This window comes from Orcinus orca, chromosome 18 (assembly GCF_937001465.1).
Source record: "Orcinus orca chromosome 18, mOrcOrc1.1, whole genome shotgun sequence".
Classification (NCBI taxonomy): Eukaryota; Metazoa; Chordata; class Mammalia; order Artiodactyla; family Delphinidae; genus Orcinus; species Orcinus orca.
In genome coordinates, this window is record NC_064576.1 from 24,300,382 (window position 1) to 24,311,918 (window position 11,537).

General features: G+C 34.5%; 1 non-coding gene across 1 annotated transcript; it reads right to left on the reverse strand.

Moving 5' to 3' along the window:
* Positions 1-10,860: 10,860 nt before the first annotated feature.
* On the reverse strand, positions 10,861-10,967 carry LOC117195471 (U6 spliceosomal RNA). Its single transcript, XR_004475188.1, has one exon. It is a non-coding gene; the product is annotated as a U6 spliceosomal RNA (small nuclear RNA).
* Between the last annotated feature and the right edge of the window lie 570 nt (positions 10,968-11,537).

The following is an 11,537-nucleotide window of genomic DNA, read 5'->3' on the forward strand; positions in this document are numbered from 1 at the left end:
ACAAATACTTGTTTTCAGAATGTATAAAGAATTATCAAAACTCAGCAGTAAGTAAACAAACAACCCTATAAAAATTTGCGAATCATGTGAAAAGACACTCCACCAAAGAAGATACACAGATTACAAATATGCACATGAAAAGATGTTAAACATTATTTGCCATTATGGAAACGAAAATCAAAGCATGGTGAGAGACAGTAAACATCTATTAGAATAACTAAAACAAAAAATACCGCGAAAACCAAGTGTTGGCTAGCCCAGGGAGCAATGGGATCACAGACACTGCTGCTGGGGTTGCTAATTGTACACCATACTGGAAAAGAGTTTGACAGTTTCTTTAATAAAAAACAAACAGGGCTTCCCTGGTGGCGCAGTGGTTGAGAGTCCGCCTGCCGATGCAGTGCACACGGGTTCATGCCCCGGTCCGGGAAGATCCCACATGCCGCGGGGCGGCTAGGCCCGTGAGCCACGGCCGCTGAGCATGCGCGTCCGGAGCCTGTGCTCCGCAACGGGAGAGGCCACAGCAGTGAGAGGCCCGCGTACCGCAAAAAAAATAAAAAACAAACAAACAAACAAAAAAATAAATAAAAAAACTAAGCAGACATTAACATTATGTCCTAACAATCTTGCTTCTAGGTGATTATCCTAGACTAGTAAAATCTGATATTCAAACAGAAACTTGAATAGAAATGTGCATAGTGGCAATACTCATAATTTCCTTAAAAACAACCTAATAGTCTTTCCGTGGGTAAATGGACAAACTGTGAAACATTCACAAAATGAAATACTACTCGGCAATAAAGAGAAATGAACTAATGTTTTATGCAACAACATGATGACTGCAATGGATTATGCTAAGTGGATGAACCCAGTTTCAAAAGATTGATGACTGGCTGATTCCACATCTGTGACACTCTGGAAAATCAAACAACAGAAGAACTAAGAATAGACTAGTTGCCATGGAGTAAGAGTGAAAGAAGGGTCTGAATATAAAGGAACAGCCTGACAGAATTCTTTGGAACACTGGAATTATTCTGTATCCTGTTTTTGTTGTATTAACAGTAATATATTTATGTGAACAAACTCATGGGACTATATACCAAAAAAAAAAAAGTATTTAAGAAAATGCACACCTTATTTTTTTATCTAATGAAAATATTAACTGTGTAAGTCAAAACATTTGCAATATTCAAAACTAACATTATTTAAGAAATGACTAACATTAAAAAAAACTTTGATTCTTTGTTTAATGTTTCTCTGTGCTGCTTGTAGGCCAATGTGTGTTGAAAGTTAAGAAATCTTGTAAATTTGTTTGGGTAACTACTCACCCTTCAAAAATCTTTTTGCAGTATCACTGCATTTAACATGTTGAATAGAATTATCTGTCGACTTTCTCAGGAATATAGTTTTAATACATAACGTATTTTTATTATTTTCCTGAAAAAGAGGCTAAGTAATATTTTTAAATGATTAAGAAATTACTAAAATTAGATATAAATTATTACAACAACAGTACAAATGACACATTCATTCCTAATATACCTATTGTCATGACAAATAATGTCACTTTCTTTCACATGAAAGGCAGTCTAATCTCAAAACTCATAATTGGATAAATTATACTTACTTCTTCACAGTTTGATGCTCTAGCTAAACTATCAAAACAATTTAATATAGAGTTAAGCCCAATGGAGCCATTTTTGCATTGTTAAATCTAAAACTTAGGAAACTAAAGTCATGTATTTATTTGTTGCTGTGATATGGTTTGCATATTGAAGTAACTAATACCAGCTTGTTGAACAAAAAGAAAATGCATCACATTGTTCATCTTCTAACACTAATCAATGTCAACTTGTGTTCTAATGATCCCTCTAAGGGGAAGCCTACTGATCAAGAAAAGGCTAGACACAAGAAAAAAAAAAATCCCAGGGCAGCAATTCTATGCTAGTCATAAAGCAAATTATAATCAAATACATGATGGTTTGTTCTTTTTACAGAACACAAGTTTTAATGTATTGAAATTCATAACAATGGATTTATTTTTAAGACAGTTCTGTTTATAGAGCTGTTCAATTTGGGGAGAAGGCACAGAGTAAGAAATAACAAGTTTAGGGCATATGTCTATTTGATGACATATTTCTGGTTTAATGAGGTCAATTTTTAATGTTGTTTCAATGTTTATTATATTGTGCAAAAATGAATAGAGTTAGCTACTATACAAATGAAAAATGATAATAATCCAGGAAGAGATTAGATGATTTTAACTCATTCAGAAAATACTTCTTGATCACTTACTATAGGCCAGACTCTGTCCAAGAAGGATGGTATTGATATATATCAGGGTGCAAAACCAATAAAAAATATCTACCATCTTACATTTTAGAAGAGGTCAATAGATAATTTTTTTAAAAATCTAATAACTAAGAAAATCATATGAATACTAGGAAATAATAAGTCCTAACAGGAAAAAAAATGGAAAATTACAATAAGGTAAGGGAGATTGGGAGGAATAAGCTTATTATGTTTATAAAGGGGGATCATGAGCAGCATTTTTAGGAAGACGATATCTGAGCAAGTATTTGAAGAATGTGACACAAAGTTGTAGAGAACATAAAACTGGATTTTCTCTGAAAATACTGAAAAACTAATTCTTAAGCCACACATTCCTTTATAAATCTTGGGCCCCAAACAGACTCACAGCATGGAATCAGGATCAGCAAAACTGGGCCAAGATCAATTGAACCCTAGTAGAATGTGTACCCACCTTCAGATCCTTGAACAGGAAACACACATAAATAAATTTGTTGTAGACACACACAGAAGTTGTAGTTTAACAGTCTTCCCATTATAATAGCGAAATATATAAAAATGCATTTATGCGTTTAAGGAGATTCATATCATGAGAAGATAGTTTGCAAATGGAGTAGAGGTAATACACTGAAAACAAAACAACCATATAGACAAAAAGAGAAAATCAAAATGGAAGAACAAGTCATCATAAGGTATTGCAATTCACAGCTGTCAATAATGTTTAAGCACAAAATGTCAAAACGTGTTTTTAACAAACTCTTTAATAGAATTAACTGATATATGAAGAAATAAATGATACAAGTATTTATGTAGTATCATGATTTATCAAAAAGCACATTCATGTACCTACCAACAAGGCCCAGACATAGAATATTACCAGCAGTTCAAAAAGAGTTGTGCTGTTTTATAATACCATGTTTCAAGTATATTATTGCATAAATAAGGAAATAATAAGGCAATTCTGCAGTAAATATTAGGAAATGTGTCCAGGACATTTAATGATAATAGAATATTAGGAAAACTAAATAAATTATAGCTATTAGAATATAGATTAAACAATTCTGGCTGTATGTGGAACAAAACTATCTTTCAAATGTTTGTTACATATAAAAATGTCATATATATACTTAAAAGAGGTGGCAGCAAATATATTGAGTGACATTTTTGATAAGGTGTATGCATCACAATTTTTGGTAGCAAAATATATGGCAGGATACATGTCACATATTTAGCAATCTTTTTCAAAAGGTGGGAGATTTCTCATTGCTTTAAAAAAGGTATTTAAAAATCTTTAAAATATCTTTGAATTTTTATATTGTATTTCTTTTTATCCAGTATGAGCTTCTTGTGGGCCAAAGATTCATTCTATTTTATCTCCACAATTCCTAGCATGAATAAGGAGACTGGGTGAGAGGTAGTGTACTTTAGATAAACAATTTCAATGAATTATCTCTGATCTGAAAATCAGTGTATTTACTTAAGACTTCAGCATATATGACTTTGAAACCAGGCATTCATTGTGTGCCTAATAAATATTTGTCGAGTGAAAGATTTTGAGTATATTACTTAATGTCAAGGGGCCTCAAGCTTATGACTGCAAAAAAGAGAAATAATAATAACTGCCTATAAAATTATGTGCTGGGATAGGCTGGTCATGGATTGGGTTAGACTGACACTTGGTCACTAGCCAATTTCAAGAAAATTTCTGTGTAATGAAATACACTGTAAAACACCACAAAATCCCCAACCCAGTGGCACATCCCTTAACATGATTCTGAGACACCCAAGGTTTAACCAAAGAAATAAAGATTAAAGATTATCTATATAAACTTTCTGAAGTATTTGTATATATTAAGTTGTTAGGAGTTTAGTAAATACTGATTTAAACTCAACAGCAATTATATTTTTCCTGTTTCGACATAAAAAAACTGAGCAGAGGAGTTAATGCAGGAAAAATTGAGAAACGGAATTAACGATGGTTCCACTCATTTTCACTGCCTGCCACCATGAAAAGTGCCAAGTTCATGGGCTTCCCTGGTGGCGCAGTGGTTGAGAGTCCGCCTGCCGATGCAGGGGACACGGGTTCGTGCACCGGTCCGGGAAGATCCCACATGCCGCGGAGCGGCTGGGTCCGTGAGCCATGGCCGCTGAGCCTGCGCGTCCGGAGCCTGTGCTCCACAACGAGAGAGGCCACAACAGTGAGAGGCCCACGTACCGCAAAAAAAAAAAAGTGCCAAGTTCAAATGACTGCAAAGGTTAAATCTTAGGCCTATTTAAGAATTGATACTTTGGATATGGTTGAAACTATTCTAAAGCATGGAGAAAAGGAGAACTTTAAAATCTTTTTTCTTACAAACCAGTACAGTAAGTCCCATACGTACAAACAAGTTCTGTTCCAAGAACACGTTCATAAGTCCAAAACAAAGTTAGCCTAGGTACCCAACTAACACAGTCTGCTATATAGGACTGTACTGTAATAGGTTTATAATACTTTTCACACAAATAATACATAAAAAAGAAACACACAAAAAAACATTTTTAATCTTACAGTACAGTACCTTGAAAAGTACGGTAATACAGTACAACAGCGGGCATACAGGGGCTGGCATCGAGGGAACAGGCAAGAAGAGTTATCGACAGGAGGAGGGAGAGGAGGTGGGCGGTGGTAGAGCTGAAGGATCGTCAGCAACAGGAGACGGAGGGCAAGCTGCAATTTCACTCACGCCTGACGTGGGTGGCACAGGTTCTGGCTCCTTGCTCGATTCAATTCTATCGACCCTCTTGAAAAAACGATCCAGTGATGTCTGAGTAGTAGCTCTTTTTTCTTCTCATAGATGACACTGTAGCACTGGATTGCATTCTGAAAGACTGCTGCAACCTTCTTGTACCGTTCTATGTTCAGGTCCTGTGCCTCAAAAACTAACAGTGCCTCCTCAAATAAAGAAAATCCCTTTGCCATTTCCTGAGTCCTGAATCTCTTTGGTTCTTCAGTTACTTCTTCCTCTTGTCTCTCTTCGTCCTTTCTCTGGGCTTCCAATTCCATCTTTTCATCTCGCTCCACTCTCTCAATTATTTTCACTTTTGTTTCCATCGTTATCACTTGGTGCTTCTTAGCAGTACCAGCTACATCACTGCCTCTCTTACACTTGCTTCCGGACATCCTGGGCTTGAAATAAAGACACTGTACTACTGTCCTCTATACTGTAAAGTACACAAAAGCACAACCACTTGTAGAGGATGCATGCACATGACAATGTACGCCAGACACGTGAACTAACTTGATAGGACATGAGAGCTCATGCTCGCATCTTTGAAAGTTAACAACTTGAAGGTTCGTGTGTAGGGTACTTACTGTATATAAATAATAAAGATGCCTAATAAAGATAAGAATTATGAAATATACATATAAACCTATTTAATTAGATAAAAGTATTTTAAAAACATGTTGACAAAGTGAAGATAATACCTGTTTGACTCAGTCTCTCACTCTCACACACACATATAAACACTATACATATATATCATAGAAATAGTTATATAAATACAATGATTTTTTTTTTTTTTTTTTTTTTTTTTTTGCAATATGCAGGCCTCTCACTGTTGTGGCCTCTCCCGTTGCAGAGCACAGGCTCCGGATGCACAGGCTCAGCGGCCATGGCTCATGGGCCCAGCTGCTCCGCGGCACGTGGGATCCTCCCGGACTGGGGCATGAACCCGTGTCCCCCGCATTGGCAGGCGGACTCTCAACCACTGAGCCACCAGGGAAGCCCAATACAATGATTTTTGAGTGACAAAATATTTTAACACAAACCAATATTTGCCAAAAATAGCATTTGATAAAGCTTAATATTCCTGAGTAAAAGAGAAGTTAAATCTAGAGTTGCTATGGTGTAACAATAAAATAGATGCCAGCAGAATATATGGTGTTGCTTTTATAAGTCACAGTTCTATTTCATGCTATTATTTTTTTAACAGATATTTAGTTTACTCTCATAACAATATACTGAAAAGTGAATTATATACTAAATATAACTTTTTCTAAAACAACATTCTTAAATTTTCTGGGAATTCCCTATTGACTTCATTAGGTTTTATGGCTCTTACATAACTGACATACCTTTTTTCTTGCTGATGAATTCACCCTTATCCAAGGAACCTCCATGGATAGTCATTTTCTTTCTATCAACTATGAACTAATAGTAATAATAGAAAGATCATATTTCAAACTCTCAACTTCTAAATCCACATGAATTGCCTAGTTTTTAACTCAAATCATGTGAATTTGTCTTCAACTGCTTACATAACAGCTCCACATAGATATATCATTATATTGCAGATTCATCCTGTCCAAAGGTGAGTAATATGTCTTAATTTTGATCCTTACTTTTATTGGAATTCTGACCCTTATTCTTATTGGACAGTAACATCAAGACTCTTTAAAAAGCTTGCAGAGGCAATTATTTTTTAAGGGTTGACAATGTAAGTTTAAAGTTAGAATAACTTTAGCACATTATTGGGCAGATTTAATGTTGTAAGGCTTTTAATAACAGAATGTGTTTGTTTTATTTCAATAATATATTTTAACAATCTGTAGAAGTGGTAGGGAACATTTCTGGTTAGTATTTCTAACAACATGAAACTAACAATTATTAACTACTTGACTGAAGCACTTTAGGCTTAGATGGCTCTAAAGTAATCATGCTTGACATATACAATTCTGCTCCTTAAACCAGCCACTGAGATTTTAAGAGGCACACTTTACAACAGATTATAGAATATGGCCATACCGTTTTTCTAATACCATGGTACAAAGATAAAATGATTAAAATACTCAAATATGTTTAGCTATAGCTCTCAAAATTAATGCACCTTGAAAATTAAACACACATGTTGTCAAAGTTATCTAGAGTAACTAAGATAAATAATTTTATTATAATTCTCAAAAAAAGAAGTTTAACAAGAGAATCAGAGTCCTAACACTCGGCAAAACTCTCTAAAGAATTTTCTTTTTCTCTTTTTGATCATTAGCCAGTGATAAACTTTGAAGACTTTCCTGATAAATCTCCACTATCTTTGCCACAAATAATACATTTCTATACATTTCCTCTTACACTTCCGAGCATGTATTTATATTGCAAAAACAATGACACAGATGACTGAGATGATTCCTCACAAGTTGAGAATCCTCTCTTCTTCTTAATTACACCCCTCACATTAACTCTCATTATTACTAACAACTCAATATTAATACAATCACATATCAACCTTCTGTGAATTTGAGTGCCTTCTCATAAAAAAATTCATGAAACTGATTGAATATCTGAATAATGTAAATGTCAACTACAAATTGGTACTTGCCATTGGCACTTGCCATCTACCTCTACAAGGATGAAATCAGGAGCTGCTGCAGCTGCTGACTTTCAACAGCTCCCTGAAAGGAGTTCAGGGTGAAGAGCAGAAATGAGACACTCTTGTGCTCTGGGAAAAACTGGCAGAACAGGTCTTCATATAGTTAGATATTTTCAGAAGCCGATTTTACGAGCCCAATTCTTGTATCTCCTCATATCTAGAAAAGCACTAAAATCCTTCATAGTGACGACTGCTCCGCGTGACTAGCAGAAACCTTCTGCAAAAATATGTGCTTGATTGCATGTTACTCTCCCTTCACCAAAATCACATGTATACTGACCTTCCCCCCTACCTCTTCGGAGCAGTTTCTCAGAGCTATCTGAAATGCTGTCTCCTGGGCTATAGTCCTCATTTTGCCCCAAATAGAACTTAACTCACAACTCTCATGTTGTATACTTTTTTAAGTCAACATAAAGAGCACAGAATTCTGTTATTTTGAATTGTAGAGCAATTATTGATAATCCATTTCACTTTTAGGACTAGAAAAAAAGGTAAAGAAAAAATGTCTGAGACAAAAAATATACAGCAACTTAGGAAAAACATCTATTCTCATTCTCAAGGCTTAAAACTGAACACCAATGCTCTCTGCAGCAATCTTTTTGTTTTTCACTACCTTCTGAAAGAATGTATTTTCTTTCTCATTTTTTCTCTTAGCTATTATTTTCTTCCAATATGAACAGTAAATAGATTGTTTGCTGAGTTCAGTAAATCGCATATTATAATCATTCAAAGCAATAAATGTTTTTATTCATTTTTGTATCTCATTTACACAAATCTCTCCTACCCCACAGATACCTAGTTTATACAAACTTAAGAAATTTTTATAGTGTCAGAAAGTATTTTAAATTTAAAGTAGACCTACTGATTAGGTGATGTGGTAATATTGCTGAAGATGGAGACTTTTAATATGAATGAGAAAATACAAAAAGCTCGAATTTGAGACATGGCCAAGATGTGGACTTTGAAACTGTTTCCTGCCTTGGAACCTAATAAAGTAGGTAAGCTGTGACAAAGTGAGAGAGTGGCATGGACTACCAAACGTAAAATAGCTAGTGGGAAGCAGCCACATAGCACAGGGAGATCAGCTCGGTGCTTTGTGACCACCTAGAGGGGTGGGATAGGGAGAGTGGGAGGGAGAGAGATGCAAGAGGGAAGAGATATGGGGACATATGTATATGTATAACTGATTCACTTTGTTATAAAGCAGAAACTAATACAACATTGTAAAGCAATTATACTCCAATAAAGATGTAAAAAAAAAAAAAGTAGGTTGAATTGTTTTGTTGATATTCACAGTCTTTAATCCATGGATATTGAAAGTAACAAAGTATAGAACAAAGCACTCTCTTAAGGAACGATAAGTCTTTACGATGCTGGAAGCACTATTTCTTTCTGTTATTTAAAAACTATATGGTAAACTACTTTAGCATGTTGTCCATGACAGCAGAAAACTGGAAATATTCCTGATTGTTTCTATATCAGGTACTGTTCAAGACTTTCAGTTTTTCAAGGGGTAATGTATCTAATATTTTGTTTAATGACAATTAAATTATATAACTACATTCTAGCTCACCACAGTTTCAAATATTTTATGGTAAGGAAAATATCACTTTAATCCTAAAGATTTTTAAAATTTTAACATGAGGTTTATAAAGTTTTAACTATGATTATTTGGCATGAAATATAAAAAAAGTGTTTTAACTAGTGTGTTTTAGCCTGGTGGACTCCTGAAAACCTTTCATAGATGTGATTGCAAGCTTTGAAAATTTTACCGCACATGTATTGGAATTCTATTGACAAGTGTGTCTACCTTGTTGAAATTAGAACTGAGTGGCCCATGTTATCCAAAGTAAATACAAGTAAAACAGAATGAGATTTAGTTGCGTTTTAGTTTATAAAATCTCACCAGCACCACAGAGTTAGTGTATACTTACCAGATAATCTAAGAAATTTTCTGCCTGAACGTTTAAGAAAGTGATAGGTCTATGCAAGTTATTATGCAGGCCTGCCACCAAACCAAGTGAATAAAGATTGTGAAAGATAGTTATTTGATAGAAATTTAATTGTTGTCCAATTTGTAATGTTCTGACTACTTTACTTCTCTCATAGTACCTTTTCCAAATTCTAATACTTGAATATATGTTTCAAAAGCAAAAAAACTCAAGAAGATTGCAAATAAACTAGATGAAGCCAGATGGTTGTCAATGTAATATAATAGCATGATCTAATATTAGCTAAAAAGTACAATGAAATATTTTAATGCCAACTTGGATTCATTTATAGAACATTTAAGGAAATTCTAAAGTAATTAACCCACAACAAAGCAAAATCTGTCAACTGTCATGTAAGTGCAGAACAAACAGAGCATAAAATAGAAATTCAAAGAAAGGCACAGACTAGAGAGATACTTTACTAAAAATGGGGTAAATGTCAATGAAAGACCTAATGATACTGACTTGTGTGGCTCTGCCAAAAGAATGACTTGCTTTCTACTCACTCACTCAACTTAATCTATGTCAGCCAATCAGTTGGCAAGTCCTGACTGTGCACATAAATGCCTATCAGATTTTAGGTGCCTTACTCTTAAAAACGAACATTCAGTCAAAAGATCATAAAACATTTGACTAGAATTCTCAATATAAAAATACAGATAAAAATAGGATAAGGGAACATGAGCTATAGAAGAAAGTTAAACTCAACAAAAATATGACTAAAAAACAATCTCACTTATTAGAAGGAAAGGAAAAAAGAAGTCACACTGGGAATATAACTTAAGCAAGAGTCCACAAAACAGATCAATACACCAGGAAAGAACATTTGGAAATTCTTCCATCATAATTTTTTTCCAACCTTGATAGCATAAATATCATTATTTTGTTATTATGATATATGACATGGGTTTTGCAATTGGGAAACAGAAAGCAAAGAAACAGACATAGCAAGGTGAGAGATGGCAATCGTGTTTATGTATTGCAAAAACATTCAGTAAAATATTATCTGTGATAAATTGGAAGAAATACAATAAGCTTAATGAATCTGTTAGGGGTTAACTAATTATTTGTAAAAAGTCAGATAATAAATATTTTTGGCATTGTATGCCATATGTTCTCCATTACAACTACCAAAATTTACTATTTTTTTTTTAATATGGAAGGCTTCACGAATTTGTGTGTCATCCTTGGGCAGGGGCCATGCTAATCTTCTCTGTATCATTCCAATTTTAGTATATGTGCTGCTGAAGTGAGCACCAACTTTACTATTATAATGAGAAAATGTCCATAGGCTATTTGTGGAAGAATAGTCATGACTGGATTTGGCCCACTGGCACGAGTTTAGAGACTTTCTTCTGAGGAACCTGTTTCCAGTGAATCAGAATAACCATAAATATTGGATGTGGAAAGGAAAAAGTCAGAATCCTCACAGGTGTGTTGGCCCATAAAACAAAATCAGCCATGGTACAAAAGTAAATTTAATTGTGTTATCTCCCACCTCAGCTATAGTTTCAGCTGGTTTCACCATTCCAACTATTAAGTTGAGAGATATAAAGCATGGCATAAAGAATCAATGATATAACTCAGATTATCAGTTATGTCTAGTGGAGAACTTCAGTAGGTTGACTGCTACATGTAACTGACAAGGAGTGAATAGATCAGAAGGTGCCTGGTAAATTTTGAATGAATTGCATTGCCAGAGAAAACACAAGCTATAACAAAACAGAAGAAAAACAAACATAAATCATTTTTGTTTTAAAACAACCTATAGGTCCACAAGCATACACCAGCCACAGATGGAACTATTCTACAACACCCAACACAGAT